The sequence below is a fragment of the Symphalangus syndactylus genome, chromosome 1 (genome assembly GCF_028878055.3).
Source record: "Symphalangus syndactylus isolate Jambi chromosome 1, NHGRI_mSymSyn1-v2.1_pri, whole genome shotgun sequence".
Taxonomy (NCBI): domain Eukaryota; kingdom Metazoa; phylum Chordata; class Mammalia; order Primates; family Hylobatidae; genus Symphalangus; species Symphalangus syndactylus.
The window spans coordinates 110,182,363-110,200,038 of record NC_072423.2 but is presented as its reverse complement, the minus strand read 5'-3'; the positions used below and the strand labels follow the sequence as shown (position 1 = coordinate 110,200,038).

At 39.5% G+C, this 17,676-nt stretch overlaps 1 protein-coding gene and 1 pseudogene across 7 annotated transcripts in view; one reads left to right on the top strand and one right to left on the bottom strand.

The window, feature by feature from the left end:
- DOCK3 (dedicator of cytokinesis 3) overlaps positions 1-17,676 on the top strand; it is a 677,098-nt gene that overhangs the window by 43,832 nt on the left and 615,590 nt on the right. The window lies entirely within an intron of this gene.
- Positions 670-1,775, bottom strand: LOC129481008 (peptidyl-prolyl cis-trans isomerase A-like; annotated as a pseudogene).

Below are 17,676 nucleotides of genomic sequence, written 5' to 3'. Positions count from 1 at the left end.
TTATACTTCATCCTCTAAGGACATCTTGGTTGGATGAACATCTTTTGCATATATTTTCTTTCCTTCAGTGTCTTTAAAATGTTTCTCTAGTGTCTTTCAGTGCTAAATATTGCAGTGGAGAAATCTGAGGCTAGTATGACTTTAACCCCTTTTATTTTTCTTTCTAAGTTTTAAAGTCTAATAAATTTTCTAGGTTATGTCTTGTGTTGAGCATTCTGTGTCAGTGTTTCTTGGCACAAAATATATGTTAAAGTATTTTTCATCCTCCCACAAGAAAACCTTCCTGAATTATATCTCTGTAATTATATTTCTGAATTAATCTTCTCTTGTTTTGGGTTTGTTTAGGAATTTCAATTATGCATATATTGGATTCCTTTTGCCATCCGCTGTTGCTATAATTTTTTCTATAATCTCCCTTCAAGTTTGTGGGTTTTTTTTTTTTTTTTTAGACGGAATCTTGCTGTGTCACCCAGGCTGGAGTGCAGTGGCACGATCTCGGCTCACTTGCGCTCCACCTCCTGGGTTCAAGCCATTCTCCTGCCTCAGCCTCCTGAGTAGCTGGGACTACAGGCGCCCGCCACCATGCCTGGCTAATTTTTTGTATTTTTTAGTAATGACGGGGTTTCACTGTGTTAGCCAGGATGGTCTCAATCTCCTGACCTCGTAATCTGTCCACCTCAGCCTCCCAAAGTGCTGGGATTACAGGTGTGAGCCACCGCGCCTGGCTGTGGGTTGATGTTTTTAATCAGTTCGGGGAAAATATCAGTCATTATCTTTGTGAATATTGTTTCTCTTGTATTCTCTTTTTTTTAGGACTCTAGTTGTAAGTTTTTTAGATCTTTTGATCAAGTTTCACATGTCTATTATAGTCTTGTTTTTTCCTCTCTGTTTCAGTTTAGATATTTTTTTTGTTAGTTTTTATTTCATACTCATAAACTTAACTCTGCGATCCAAATAGGCATGGAAGAGAATGAATGAGGAAAATATGAAACCCAAAAAAGTGCAGCAAGAGCACAATGATTATAGGATGCTGCGAGCAAATGGAGTGGAGAGGTGCTCTCCTGAGCTACAGAAGGAATGGTCTGATGGTTAAGATAAAGCACAAGTCAAATTTATTAGAATTGTCCACAGTCAACAATGGTGATCTTCTCACTGGTCTTGCCATTTCTGGACCTAGAGCACTCCATGGCCTGCATGATATTAATGCTATTGTTCACCTTGCCAAAGACCACATGCTTGCCATCCAACCACTGAGGTCTTGGCAGTGCAGATGAAAACTGGGAACCATTTGTGTTGGGTCCAGCATTTGTCACGGACAAGATGCCAGGACTTGTATGCTTCAGAATGAAGTTTTCATCATCAAATTTCTCCCTATAGATGGACTTGCCACCAGTGCCATTATGGTGTGTGAAGTCACTACCCTGACACATAAACTCTGGAATAATTCCGTGAAAGCAGGAACACTTATAACCAAATGCATTCTTTCCAGTGCTCAGAGCATGAAGTTTTCTGCTGTTTTTGGAACTTTGTCTGCTAACAGCTTGAAGGAGATGCAGCCCAAGGGCGTACCATCCATGGTGATGTCGGGGCTCTGGGTGGTGTCGTTGTCTACAAAGACAGTTTAGATATTTTCTATTGATCTGTCTTCAAGTTCACTAATTCTGTGTTCTGCTTTGTGGTGAAAACATTTAAAACCTACTCTTTTAATAATGCTCTAGAATAGTGTTTTTCAACCTTTAACATGCAAAGGTGTTACCTGGAATCTTGTTTTTTTAAAATTTTTATTTTAAGTTCAGGGGTACATGTGCAGATTTTTTATATAGGTAAATTGCGTGTTATGGAGGTTTGTCGTACGATTATTTCATCACCCAGGTAGTAAACATAGTATGTAATAGGTTGTTTTCTATTTTTACCCTCCTCCCACCACCTACCCTCACATAGGTCCTAGAGTCTATTGTTCCCTTCTCTGTGTCCGTGTATACTCAGTGTTTAGCTCCCACTCATAAGTGAGAACATGCAGTATTTAGTTTTCATTTTTCTGTGTTAGTTCACTTGGGAAAATGGCCTCCAGCTCCATCCATGTTACTGTGAAGGACATGATCTCATTCTTTTTTATGGCTGCGTAGTATTCCATGGTGTATATGTACCACAGTTTCTTTATCCAGTCTGGCATTGATGGGCTTTTAGATTGATTCTATGTCTTTGCTATTGTGAATAGTGCTGCAAAGAACATACATGTGCATATGTCTTTATGGCAGAATGATTTATATTCCTTTGGATATATACCCAGTAATGGGATTGCTGGTTGGATATATACCTAGTAATGGGATTGCTGGGTAGTTCTGTTTTAAGTTCTTTGAGAAATTGCCAAACTTCTTCCACAATGGCTGAACTAATTTACATTTCCACCAGCAGTGTATATGCGTTCCCTTTTCTCTGTAACCTTGCCAGTGTCTATTATTTTTTGACTTTTAAATAATAGTCATTCTGACTGGTGTTACGTGGTATCTCATTGTGGTTTTGATTTACACTTCTCTAGTGATCAGTGATATTGAGCTTTTTTTTCATATGCTTGTTGGCTGAGTGTCTGTTTTCTTTTGAAAAGTGTTCATGTTCTTTGCTTTTTAATGTGTTTTTTTGTTTGTTTTTTGCTGGTTAATTTGTTTAAGTTCCTTAAGATTCTGGATATTAGACCTTTGTTGGATGCATAGTTTGCAGATATTTTCTCTCATTCTGTAGGTCGTTTATTCTGTTGATAGTTTCTTTTTCTGTGCAGAAGCTGTTTAGTTTAATTAGGTCCCATTTGTCAGTTTTTGTTTTGTTGCAATTGCATTTTTGTCATGAAATCTTTGCCAGAGGCTATGTCCAGAATGGCATTTCCTAGGTTTTCTTCTAAGATTTTTATAGTTTGAGGTTTTACATTTAACTCTTTAATCCATCTTAAGTTGATTTTTGTATATGGTGTAAGGAAGGGTCTAGTTTCAGTCATCTGCATATGGCTTTCCAGTCATCCCAGCGCCATTTATTGAATAGAGAGTCCTTTCCCCTTGCTTGTTTTTGTCAGCTTTGTCAAAGTTCAGATGGTTGTAGATGTGCAGCTTTATTTTTGGGCTCTCTATTCTGTTCAGTTTGCCCATGTGTTTGTTTCTGTACCAGTACCATGCTCTTTTGGTTTCTATAGCCTTGTAGTATAGTTTGAAGGTTTGAAGTCAGGTAATGTGATGCTCCCAGCTTTGTTCTTTGCTTAGGATTGTTTTAGCTATTTAGTTCTTTTTGGTTTCATATGAATTTTAGAATAATTTTTTCTAATTCTGTGAAAAATGTCATTGGTAGCTTGATAGGACTAGCATTGAATCTGTAGGTTGCTTTGGGCAGTATGGCCATTTTAACAATATTGGTTTCTTCATGAGCATGGGAATGTTTTTTTCATTTGTATGTGTCATCTTTGATTTCTTTCAGCAGTATTTTGTAATTCTTTCAACTGAACTTTTGATGAACTTTTAATTGATCAGAGTCCCCAGAGCCCCTAGTCACAGAGTGAGTTTGCATCCACCTGGCAATTATTTTCTATTGGGTCTTCACTGAATGTGGGGTGGAAATATGCCAAAAGAAAGAGGACAGGTCAGGGAGACTGTGGGGGCAACCCTTAAGATTCACGGGGTTTTTACTTAAGTGCATGGCTGTGGTGTGCCAGAGACTGAGGACAGGGTAGGAAAGCTGAGAGAGATCTTCCTGAGGCATGCGAGGACATTATCAAGCACATAGCAGCATCCTGCAGAAAACTGAGAGCAGGGCAGCAGGGTAAAGGGTGATTTCCTGAAGTACAGAAAGCCTGGGGCATAAAAGGCTGGCAGCTGGCTGTGTAAATCAGAGAGAGAGACAAAGAGAAAGATCAAGATCTGTGCTTTGTGAAGCAGAGAGAGGTTATGATTTATCTGGACTGGAAAGTGGTAGATATTAAGAATTTTACCAGTGCCCAGATTCCTAACCCTGGTGAAGAAAAAGTTCTGATCTAGCATCTAAAACATTTGAAGCATTGGTGAAATAAATCAAAATTTAAGCTGAAAGAAAGCTGGGCTTATCTTAAGTACATGTTAGAAGTATTATTTCCTTTAGCGTCTACTGTTCTTTTACACAGTACTGTCTGTCATACAGTAAAAAGCTATGAGACATGCAATGAAGGAGGATAAAGTGATTCATAATTAAAAGACAAAATAGTCAATAGAAGCAGCCTTACAGATGACCCAGGTGTTGGAATTAGCAGATAGGGAACTTTAGCATTGTAATAAATATACTAAAGCCTGTAGGGGATGTGGACAACATGTATGAACAGATGGGGAATTTCTTTTTTTTTCTTTCCTTTTTTTTTTTCTTGAGACAGGGTCTGGCTCTGTTGCTGGAGTGCAGTGGCATGATCTCGGCTCACTGCAGCTTCTTCCTCCTGGGCTCAAGGCATGCTCCCCACTCAGCCTCCCGACTAGCTGGGACTACAGGCGCATGCCACCACACCCAGCTAATTTTTGTATTTGTTTTATAGAGACAGGGTTTTGCCATGTTGTGCAGGCTGGTCTCAAACTTCAGAGCTCAAGCGATCTGCCTGTCCTGGCCTCCCAAAGTGCAGGGAATACAGACGTGGACCACCATGCCTGGCCCCAGATGGAGAATTTCATCAGGGAAATGAAAACTGAAAAGAACCACGTGAAAATTTTTAGAACCGGAAAGTACAGAAGAATTCATTTGGTGGTCTTACTTGCAGACAGGACATAGCAGCAGGAAAATATGAGGCAGTCTATACACAGGTCCATAGAAATTACCCATACCAAACCGTAAAAAGAAAGCTGGATGACAGTAAAGCTAAAGAGAGCTTCTGAGATCTGTGGGACAAAATGAAGCTAACATATTGGTAGTTAGAGTCCTAAAAGAAGAGTAGGCAGAAAGTGGAATAAAAGAAATAATTCAAAAAGTAATGACTGGCTGGGTGTGGTGGCTCATGCCTGTAATCTCAGCACTTAGGGAGGCTGAGGCGGAGGGATCACTTGAGGTCAGGAGTTTGAGACTAGCCTGGCCAACGTGGCGAAACCCCGTATCTACTATGGAACAGAACAGAGGCCTCAGAAATAACACCACACATAATACAACCATCTGATCTTTGACAAACTTGACAAAAACAAGCAATGGGGAAAGGATTCCCTATTTAATAATTTCAAATATTTTCAAATATTTAATAAATGGTGCTGGGAAAACTGGCTAGCCATATGCAGAAAGCTGAAACTGGATCCCTTCCTTACACCTTTTACAAAAATTAACTCAAGAGGGATTAAAGACTTAAACGTAACACCTAAAACCATAAAAACCTTAGCAGAAAACCTAGGCAATGCCATTCAGGACATGGGGATGAGCAGAATTCATGACTAAAACACCAAAAGCAATGGCAACAAAAGCCCAAATAGACAGATGGGATCTAATTAAACTAAAGAGCTTCTTCACAGCAAAAGAAACTATCATCAGAGTTAACAGGAAACCTACAGAATTGGAGAATATTTTTGCAATCTATCCATCTGACAAAGGGCTAATATCCAGAATCTACAAATAACTTTAACAGATTTACAAGAAAAAAACAACCCCATCAAAAAATGGGCAAAGGATATGAAAAGACAGTTCTCAAAAGAAGACATTTATGCAGCCAACAAACTTATGAAGAAAATGCTCATCATCACTGGTCATTAGAGAAATGCAAATCAAAACCACAATGAGATACCATCTCACGCCAGTTAGAATGGCGATCATTAAAAAGTCAGGAAACAATGGATGCTGGAGAGGATGTGGAGAAACAGGAACACTTTTACACTGTTGGTGGGAGTGTAAATTAGTTAAGCCACTGTGGAAGACTGCGTGGCAATTCCTCAAGGATCTAGAATAGAAATACTGTTTGACCCAGCAGTCCCATTACTGGGTATATACCCAAAGGATTATAAATCATTCTATAAAGACACATGCACACGTATGTTTATTGCAGCACTTTTCACAATAGCAAAGTCTTGGAACCAACCCAAATGCCCATCAATGATAGACTGGATAAAGAAAATGTAGCACATATACACCATGGAATACTATGCAGCCATAAAAAAGGATGAGTTAATGTCCTTTGCAGGGACATGGATGAAACTGGAAACTATCATTCTCAGCAAAGTAACACAGGAAGAGAACACCAAACACCACATGTTCTCACTCATAAGTGGGAGTTGAACAATGAGAACACATGGACACAGGGAGGGGAACATCACACACCAGGGCCTGTCGGCAAATGGGGGCCTGGGGGAGGGATAGCATTAGGAGAAATACCTAATGTAAATGACAAGTTGATGGGTGTAGCAAACCAACATGACACATGTATACTTGTGTAGCAAACCTGCACGTTGTGCACATGTACCCCAGACTTAAAGTATATATATAAAAAAAAAGCTGGCATGGTGGCACACACTTGTAATCCTAGCCACTTGGGAAGCTGAGGCAGGAGAATCACTTGAATCTGGGAGGTGGAGGTTGCAGTGAGCCGAGATAGTGCCACTGCACTTCAACCTGGGCAGCAGATGAGATTCTGTCTCAAAAAAAAAAAAAAAAAAATAATGACTAAGAATTTCCAAGTATTGATGAAAGATACCACCTCACAGATCCAGCATGTTCGGGGAAACCCAACTGCATCACCTAGGTAAATTATACTCAAAGAAAATCTTAAAGTTAGCCAGAGATAAAAGGCATCTTATGAAAGCAACAAGAAGAATGAATAATAACAACAACATCTTATGGTGTTTATCACATATATAAAGGACAAATATGACAACAAGAGCACAAATGGTGGGTAAATAGAGATACTAAATAAGGTTCTCATGTTGTTTCTGAGATAGTAAAATATTATTTAGAGAAGGACTATGGTAAACTAAGGATGTGTATTATAATCACTAAAGTACTAAAAACACAAGCACTGTTCCTAAACAGTTAGTAAAAGAGGCAAGTGAAATTGTGAAATGTTTTCTATAAACCAAAAACAAAGGAGGGACCTGAGGTCACCAAGAATGGAAGAGTAAGGAGCTTCAGTGATTCATTCCTCTACTGGTACAGTGATTAAAGTGGCAAAAATGTCAGAATGAACCTTTCTGGAACTCTGGTATCCAATAAAAAATAACCACCAAGTGAATGCTTAGTGAAGAAAGAGGCTGCTAAATTTTGATACAAGGGTATTGTGGCACTTTTGCTTACCTACTCACCATCTCCCATTCTTGGTGGCAGCAATGGGGATAGTGACCTGTATTCCTGGTATGGTTTGCTGGTGCCAGAGGAGGTCCATGTGGACTTTGTCTCAAATAATTGTGGTTGTACATTTTGACCTGTCTGCTATTAGGGATTGGTTTAGGGGCTTGCTTTTGTTTTGTCACTCCTCAGAACTTTCTCAGGGTTGGAGTAGCCTCCTGGGTGGCATTTGTTGAAAATATTTGAAGGCATGTACAGTCATCCCTTGGTGTCTCTTGGAGTAATTGTGAAAAGAGAACAAAAATTCCCAAGTGATTCTTACAGGGTACACCCTTTTATGTCACAATGTCGTGGATATCAAAATTCAATGATGCTTAAGTGTGTGACATAAAATGGAATAGTATTTGGATATAACCTATGCATATCCTCCCATATACTTTAAATAATTTCTCTACTACTTATAATACCTAATACAATGTATAATGCTATGTACATAGTTTTTTTGTATTGTTTAGGGAAAAATAAGATTTAAAAAAGCCTGTACATGTTCAGTACAGATGCAGTTTTTTTCCTGAATATTTTTGATTCACAATTGGTTGAATCCATGGATACAAAACTCTGTGGATTCAGAAGGCTGACTGTACTACCTTCAGCCAGTCAGAAGAAGGGACAACATTTGGGGCAAGCAGCAGAGAGACTGAAAAATCTAGGAAGGGAGAGACTGGGGAAGGAGATACAGGAGGTATAAGGACTTTGCAAAGTGTATATTGGAGAATCCAGAAGTCCATGTACATACCAGGGCTAGACCTATACTGAAAAAAGACCTGAGAAGACCCTAAGCTTGTACTTTCGACTGATCTTCCGGCTCTGTGTGAACAGGAAGTAAAGGCTAAGGCTGAGTTATAAGTGGCCTTGGTAAGCACTGAAGGAGAGCTCTAAGTCAGGCCAGTCTGCAAAGACTAGGAGAGTATTATTATTATTTTTTTCTGTTTTGACTCTAGGCATTTAAGGAAATTTGTCAAATTTCAAGATGACTACTAAGCCAATGGAAAAGAGACTTAAGTGATCACATCACAAAGAATTTACTCTTTACAAAACTAGTTTAAAAAAGTCACTAAACAAATATAACCCACAACAACAGCAAACTCCAGGGAGGGAGAATAATCTGATTTCCAGAGTCACCACATTATAATATTCAAAATGGCTGCATTTTAACAAAAAAAATTGTGAGACTTGCAAAGAAACAAAATGTGTAGCCTATTCACAGGGGGAAAAAAAAAGAGAATAGAAGCTTTCTATGAGAAAGCTTGATCATTGAACTTACTAGAGAGAGATTTTAAGTCAGCTGTCTTAAATATATGCAGACAGCTAAAGGAAACCATAGGCATAGAACTAAGGGAATCCAGGAGAATAATGTCTCACTAAAAAACAGAGGAGGCAAAGAAGAAAGAACAAATGGGACTGTTAGAACCAATAGAAAACAAACATCAAGATTGTAGACTTAGGCCAAACCATGTAATTACATCATTAAATATAAATTGAATAACCATTTAATAGACCAACACAAACTGGATTAAAGAAAGCAAGATCCAAGCCTATGGTGTTTAGAGGAGAAGTACTTTAAAGATGAAGACATAGAAATGTTATAACTAAAACAACAGAACAAAGATATGCCATGCAAATATTATGCATAAGAAATCTGTTATGTCTGTATTAATATGAGACAAAGTAGACTTCAAGAAAGGGAATATTACTAGAGAAAAAAGACATTTAATAATGGTGAAAAGGTCGGCCAGGCATGGTGGCTCACGCCTGTAATCCCAGCACTTTGGGAGGCCGAGGTGGGCAGATCACCTGAGGTCAGGAGTTCGAGACCAGCTTGGCCAACATGGTGAAACCCCATCTCTACTAAAAATACAAAAATTAGCTGGGTGTGGTGGCACATGCCTATAATCCCAGCTACTTGGGAGGTTGAGGCAGGAGAATTGCTTGAAACTGGGAGGCAGAGGTTGCAATGAGCCAAGATCGCGCCACTGCACTCCAGCCTGGGTGATAGAGCGAGGCTCCATCTCAAACAAAACAAAACAAAACAAGAAAGGATGAAAGGGTCAATTTGTTGAAGATACAAAAATCCTAAATGAGCATGCACAGTTAATAGAGCTTTAAAACAAGCTATAAGCAAAACAAGCTAAAGAAGCAAAAATTGAGAGAACTAAAGAGATAGACACTTCTATAATAATAGCTGGAGATTTTAACATCCATTTTTTAGTAACCAATAGAAGAAACAGACATTATCTCAGTAAGGTTTTAGAAGATTTAAACCACACTATCAACCAAAACTTGACAAAATTGAAATTTTAGATCATTACACCCAACAGAGTACACAGTTTTCAGTTGCTTATATACTTAGTGATGTAGATCATATGATGGGCCAAAAAACATGTCTTAATAAATTTTAGAGAAGTGAAATCATACAGCATGTGTTCTTTAATTAAAATGAAATAAAATAAAATAAATAAAAACTGTAAAATAATCAGGAAACTTTCAAATATTTGGAAATACTTCTAAGTAACCCAGGGCCATAAAAAATCACAAAGGAAATTAGAAAATATTTTGTCATGCAGGGTAGTCTGGAAAAAAAGCGAAAATATTTTGAATTGAATGATAATGAATACATAACGTCCAAAATTTGTGGATGCAGTAAAGCAATGCTGAGAAGAAATTTTATAGTTTTAAATACTTATGTTAGAAGGAAAGAAAACCTTAAACGATCTAAGCTACCCACAAGGGAAACTAGAAATAGAATGGTATGTTAAACCCAAATAATGTTAGAAGGAAAGAAATAAAGATAAGAGCTGAAATCAATTGAAGAGAAAATAGACAGATTAGAGAAAATCAGTAGAGCCTAAAGTGGTTTTTTGAAAGTATTGATAAAAATGATAAATCTCTAGCAATACTGATGAATTAAAAAACAGGGAAGACATATTTGTAATGAAAGAAGAGGAGACATCAGGGAATATTATGAACCGTTTTACTTTAAAATATTGCTTGAATGGCTCAGTTGAACAAAGTTGACACAGGAAGAAATAGAAAACCAGAGTGATACTATATTAAATAAATTGAATTTTTTTTTTTGAAATGGAGTCTTGCTCTGTTGCCCAGGCTAGAGTGCAGTGGTGCGATCTTGGCTCACTGCAACCTCTGCCTCCAGGGTTCAAGCAATTCTCCTGCCTCAGCCTTCTGAGTAGCTGGGATTACAGGTACCTGCCACCGCATCGGGCTAATTTTTATATTTTTAGTGGAGACGGGGTTTCACCATGTTGGCCAGGCTGGTCTCAAACTCCTGACCTCTAGTGATCTGCCCGCCTCGGCCTCCCAAAGTGCTGGGATTACAGATGTGAGCCACCGTGCTTGGCCTGTTTTTCTTTTTTTGGCCAGGCACGGTGGCTCATACCTGTAAACCTAGCACTTTGGGAGGCCGAGGCAGGTGGATCACTTGAGCTCAGGAGTTCAAGACCAGCCTGCGCAACATGGCAAAACCCATCTCTACAAAAAAATACAAAAATTAGCTGGGTGTGGTAATGTGGTGTGCCTGTATTCCCAGCTACTTGGGAGGCTGAGGTGAGATCGCTTGAGCCCAGGAGTTTGAGGCTGCAGCGAGCTGTGATTGCGGCGCTGCACTCCAGGGCAGGCAAAAGAGCAAGAACCTGTCTCCAAAAAAAAAAGTTATGTTTATTTTTATTTTTATTTATTTTTTAAGAGAGGGTCTCATTCTGTTGTCTGGGCAGGAGTACAGTGGCTCAATCATAGCTCACTGTAACCTTGAACTCTTGGGCTCAAGTGATCCACTTCAGCCTCCCCAGTAGCTAGGACACACCACCATACCAGACTAATTAATTTTTTTCTTAATAGATGGGATCTCACCATGTTGTCCAGGCTGATTTTGAACTCCTGGCCTCAGGTGATCCTCTCAGCCTCCCGTATTGCTGGGATTATAGGAGTGAGCCACTGCACCTGCTCTGAATTTTATTTATTTATTTTTTTTGAGATGGAGCCTCACTTCAGTGGCCCAGGCTGGAGCACAGTGGCGTAATCTCGGCACACTGTAACCTCTGCCCCTTGGGTTTAAGTGATTCCCCTGCCTCAGCCTCCCGAGTAGCTGGGATTACAGGTGCCTGCCATCACACTGGCTAATTTTTGTATTTTTGTATGTTGGCCAGGCTGGCCGAATTTCTGATAAAAGAACTTTCCCACCAAAAAAACTCAAGTTCTAGATGGTTTCACTTGTGAGTTAATTCTATGACACATTTAAGGAAGAAGTAATACTAACTTTGCACTAACGCTTTTAAAAAAAATATTTATTTTTTGAGACAGCCTCACTCTGTCACCCAGGCTGGAGTGCAGTGGCGTGATCTTGGCTCACTGCAACCTCCGCCTCTCAGGTTCAAGCGATTCTCCTGCCTCAGCCTCCCAAGTGGTTGGAATTATAGGTGCCCGCCACCATGCCCAGTTAATTTTCTGTATTTTTAGTAGAGATGGGGTTTTGCGATGTTGGCCAGGCTGGTCTCAAACTCAAGTGATACGCCTATCTTGGCTTCCCACAGTGCTGGGATTACAGGCGTGAGCCGCTGTGCCCGGCTGCACAAACACTTTCAGACAGCAATAGAGGATGAAACATTTTCTAACTCATTTATTAAGCCAGCATAACCTTGATCCCAAACCTAAGGAGATTAAAATAAAATTGTCCAGGTATGGTGGCTCATGCCTATAATTGCAGCACTTTGGGAGGTCGAGGTGGGAGGGTCTCTTGAAGCCAAGAGTTTGAGACCAGCCTGGCCAACGTAGTGTCTCTACATTGTGTCTACAAAAAAATTAAAAAATTAGCCAGCTGCTGTGGTGTGCACCTGTAGTCCTAGCTACTTGGGAGGCTTAGGTGGGAGAATTGCTTGAGCCCAGGAGTTTGAGGCTGCAGTGAGCTAGGATCACACCACTGCATGCCAGCCTGGGTGACAAAGCGAGATCCCATCTCTAAAAAAATATTCCTTTTGGCTGGGCGTGATGGCTCACACCTGTAATCCCAGCACTTTGGGAGGCTGAGGCGGGCAGATCACTAGAGGTGGATCATGGAGACCATCCTGGCTAACATGGTGAAACCCCGTCTCTGCTAAAAATACAAAAAAAAATTAGCCGGGTGTGGTGGCGGGCGCCTATAGTCCCAGCTACTCGGGAGGCTGAGGCAGGAGAATGGCGTGGACCCGGGAGGCGGAGCTTGCAGTGAGCCGAGATCCCACCACTGCACTCCAGCCTGGGTGACTGAGCAAGACTCTGTCTCAAAAAAAAAAAAAAAAAGTTCCTTTTAAACATAGATGTAGAATCCCCTTAATATTAACAATTTAAATTCAGCATTATATAAAAAGGATAACACACCACAACCAGTGTTGTTTCTCCGAGAAAGGCAAGGTCAATTTAACAACTCAGGAGTAAATCAGGTGTGATTGTATAATGATGGATTCAAGTCACTATATATTTGTTCAAGTCCATAGAATATACAAAATCTTGAGTGAGCCCTAATGTAAACTATGGACTTTGTGTAATTATAGTGGTGTGTCAATGTAGGCTCATCATTTATAACAAATGTTCCACTCTGGTGGGTGGATGTTGATCATGGGTGAAGTTATACATGTGTAGGGGAAAGGGTATATGAGAAATCTCTATACCTTTTTCTAAATTTTCCTGTGATCCAAAAACAGCTCTTTAAAAAAGGTATTTTTAAAAATAAATCAGTGTAATTCACCATTAACAGAATAAAAGAGAAGAATATGCAGTCATCTTAAGTATATGCAGAAAAAACATTAGGTAAAACTTACCACCATTTATTATGAAAAGAGTCCCATCATGCAAGAATGGAAAGAACCTCCTCAGTCTAATAAGGGCATCTACGAAGAACCCACAGCTAACATAATTTTTAATAATAAAACCTAGAATGTTTCTCTCCTAAGCTTGGGAAAAAAACAATGATATCTGCCTTCACAACTTCTATTTGACATTGTTTTGGGATCTTAGTTAATGCCAATAAAGCAAAAAAAGAAGTAGCAAGCATAACTATTGGAATTGAAGAAGTAAAACTCAGATTTGCAGACGATCATGATTATGTTATTAGAAAACTGTAGACAATCCATAATGAAATGCCTAATATTAGTTACGGAGTTTGGCAAAGTCTGAGAACAAGGTTAATGTATTTTAAAAAAAAACAAAAACAAGGTCCAGGGTTCAAGTCCCTGTTTGGGTGCTCCATTTCTTTCATGGATGAATCTGGAAGCCATTATCCTCAGCAAACTAAAGCAGAAACAGAAAACCAAACACCACATATATATTCACCACGTGTTCTCACTTGTAAGTGGGAGCTGAACACTGAGAACACACGGACTCAGGGAGGGGAACAACACACACTGGTGCCTGTTGGGTGGTGGGACTGGGGCGGGGAGAGCATTAGGAAAAATAGCTAATGCATGCTGGACTTAATACCTAGGTGATGGGTTGATAGGTGCAGCAAACCACCATAGCACATGTTTACCTATGTAACAAACCTGCACATCCTGCACATGTACCCCAGAACTGAAAAAAAAAAAAGTCAGGGTCTCACTGTGTTGCCTAGTCTGCAGTGCAGTGGCATGATACATAGCTCACAGTAACCTTGAACCCCTGGGCTCAAAAGATCCTCCTGCCTCAGCCCCCTGAGTAGCTAGGACTACAGGTGCACATCATCATGCCTGGTTGATATATTTTATTTTATTTTTTGTAGAGACAGTGTCTTCCTATGTTGCCCAGGATGGTCCTAAACCCTTGGCCTCAAGCCATCCTCCCACCTCCGCCTCCCAGAGTGTTGGGATTATAGGTGTGAACCACTGTACCTGGCCATAAAAAGTGAATTACATATTTCTGTGTTCCTCTAATGAACATTTGGTGAAATTATGTAGCATGCTTTATGGTAGTATAAATTATATTGAATACCTAAGGATAAATATAATGAAATATGTAGGATATGTAGTAATGTTTTGAAAATAACAAAACTTTGCTGAAATATTAAAGATTGAAATAAATTTAAAGGTAATGTGTTCATGGGTTAGAAGACTCAATATTGTAATCTCAATCAATGTTCTACCAGGCATTTATTTATTAATTTATTTAATTTAGAGACGGGAGGCTGGTCTTGAACTCCTGAGTTCAAGTGATACTCCCACCTCGGCCTCCCAAAGTGCTGAGATTACAGGCTTGAGCCACCATGCCTAGCCCAGGCTTTAAAAATATATAATTTGGTAAGCTGATTGAAAAATTTATACGGGCCTAGAATAGTTAATATATGGTATATCCTAGAGAATGTTCTGTGCATTTGAAAATAATGTGTATTCTAGTGCTGTTGGATGGGGTGTTTTGTCTGTCTCTTAGGTCCATTTGGTTTATTATGTTGGTGAAGTTCACCGTTCTCTTACTGATTTTTGGTCTGGATGGTCTATCCATTGTTGAAAGTGATGTATTGAAGTTCTCTACCATTATTGTATTTCTGTCTGTTCTTCCCTTTAGATCTGTTAATATTTGCTTTATGTGTTAAGATTCTCTGATGTTGGATGCATATATATTTACTACTGTTATATATTCCCTTGATGAATTGACCCCTTAATCATCATATAATGCCTATATTTGTCTCTTATAAAATTTTTCACTGAAGCCTATTTTTTCTGATATAAGTATAGCTACTCTTCCTCTCTTTTGGTTTTCATTTGGATGGAATATCTTTTTCCTGCCCTCCACTTCCAGGCTATGTGTGTTCTTAAATCTAGGTCAGGTCTCCTATAGGCAACATATAGTTGGATCATACTTTTAAAATCCATTTGGCCACTCAGTGTCTTGATCGGAGAATTTAATCTATTTGCATTTAAAGCCATCATTTCAGGTACTTACTGTTAACCTTTTGTTAATTTTTTTAACTGTTTTGTAGTTCTATTATTTTTTTCTCCTCTTTCTGTCTTCCTTTGTGATTTGATGATTATTTGTAGTGGTATACTTTGATTCCTTTCTGTTTATCATTTATGTATCTGCAGTAAGCTTTTGCTTTGTGGCTGGCTGAGTCTTTAATACATGCTATAGTTGTAACAGCTGTTCATAGGTGATAACTCAACTGCATATAAAGAACTTGACACAACATTGTGACTGTAACTAGTAACAATGTATAGTGTTCTTGAAAATTGCTGAGTGAGTAGATTCTAAGTGTTTTCACCATAGAAAAATGATAAGTATGTGAGATAATACATATGTTAATTAGCTCAATTTAGCCATTCCATTGTCTGTCTGTCTACCTATCTACCTACCTATCTTTCAAAGCAACATGTTACACACAACAAATATGTATAGTTTTTATTTGTCAATTAAAAAATAAATTCAGGCCAGGCGTAGTGACTCATGCCTGTAATCCCAATACTTTGGGAGGCTGAGGTTGGAGGATCACTTGATCCCAGGAGTTCAGTCTGGGCAACATAGACCCCATCTGTACCAAAAAAATAAAAATTAGCCACATGTGAGTGTAGCATGCACCTGTAGTCTCAGTTACTTGGGAGGCTGAGGTGGGAGGATCACTTGAGCCCAGGAGCTCAAGGCTGTAGTGAGCCATGATTGTGCCATTGCACTCCAGCCTGGGCAACAGAGCAAGACTCTGTCTCAAAAAATAAAATAACACCAAACAAACTGTACAACTGTAACTTCTCTCCCCACATTTATGTCACAAATACTCTGAATTTGATTATATTCTTGTCTTTACAGTGAGTTTTTTTTTTTTTTTTTTTTTTTTTGAGACAGAGTCTTGCTCTGTTGCCCAGGCTGGAGTGCAGTGGCGCGATCTCGGCTCACTGCAAGCTCCACCCCTGGGTTCATGCCATTCTCCTGCCTCAGCCTCCCAAATAGCTGGGACTACAGGTGCCCACCACCACGCCCGGCTAATTTTTTTGTATTTTTAGTAGAGGCGAGGTTTCACCATGTTAGCCAGGATGGTCTCAATCTCCTGACCTTGTGATCTGCCTGCTCTCGCCTCCCAAAGTGTTGGGATTACAGGCGTGAGCCACCGCGCCCAGCCTGCAGTGAGTTTTATACTCAATATATTTTCATGTGTGTGTTAGCATCCTTTTATTTCACTTTGAAGCACTCCCTTTAGTATTTCTTGTAAGATAGGTCTAGTATTGATGAACTGCCTCAGCTTTTGTATGAGAACATCTTTATCTCTCCTTTGTTTCAGAAAGACAGCTTTGCCAAGTATAATACTCTTTGCTGTCAGTTTTTTTTTCTTTTGGAACTTTGATTATAGTATTCCATTTTCTCCTGGACTGCAAGGTTTCTGCTGTGAAATCTGCAGATAGTCTTACGGGGGATGCCTTGTTTGTGATGGGTGCTCTCATGTTGCTTTCAACATTCTTTGACTTTTGAGAACTTGATTATAATGTGCTTCACTGAAGATCTCTTTATGTTTATTCTATATAAGGTTCTTAGGGCTTCATGGATCTGGATATTTATTTCTCGGTTTATTTGTTTATTTTTTGAGATGGAGTCTCTGTCACCCAGGCTGTAGTGCAAATGGCATGATCTCAGCTCACTGCAACCTCCGCCTGCTGGTATCAAGCAATTCTCCTGCCTCAGCCTCCCAATTAGCTGGGATTACAGGTGCACCACCATGCCCAGCTAATTTTGTATTTTTAATAGAGACAGGGTTTCACCATGTTGGCCAAGCTGGTCTTGAACTCCTGACCTCAAGTGATCCGCCTGCCTCGGCCTCCCAAAGTGCTGGGATTGTGGAGTGAGCCACTGCACCCAGCCTATTTCTCTAGATTAGGGGAAATTTTCCATCATTATTTCTTTTAATAAAGTGTCTGCCCTTTTTCTGTGCTCATTTATGAACTCTTATTATATTAGCCTGTTCTTGCACTGCTATAAAGAAATACCTGAGACTGGGTAATGCATAAATAAGAGGTTTAATTGGCTCATGGTTCTGCGGCTATACAGGAAACATAGTGGCTTCTGTTTCTAGGGAGGCCTCAGGGAGCTTTTACTCATGGCGGAAGGCATAGCAGGAGCAGTTTTCTTTTTTTTTTTTTTTTATTATACTTTAAGTTCTAGGGTACATGTACAAAACATGCAGGCTTGTTACATATGTATACATGTGCCATGTTGTTGTGCTGCACCCATTAACTCGTCATTTACATTAGGTATATCTCCTAATGCTATCCCTCCCCGCTTCCCCCACCCCACAACAGGCCCCGGTGTGTAATGTTCCCCTTCCTGTGTCCAAGTGTTCTCATTGTTCAATTCCCACCTATGAGTGAGAACATGCGGTGTTTGTTTTTTTTGTCCTTGTGATAGTTTGCTGAGAATGATGGTTTCCAGCTT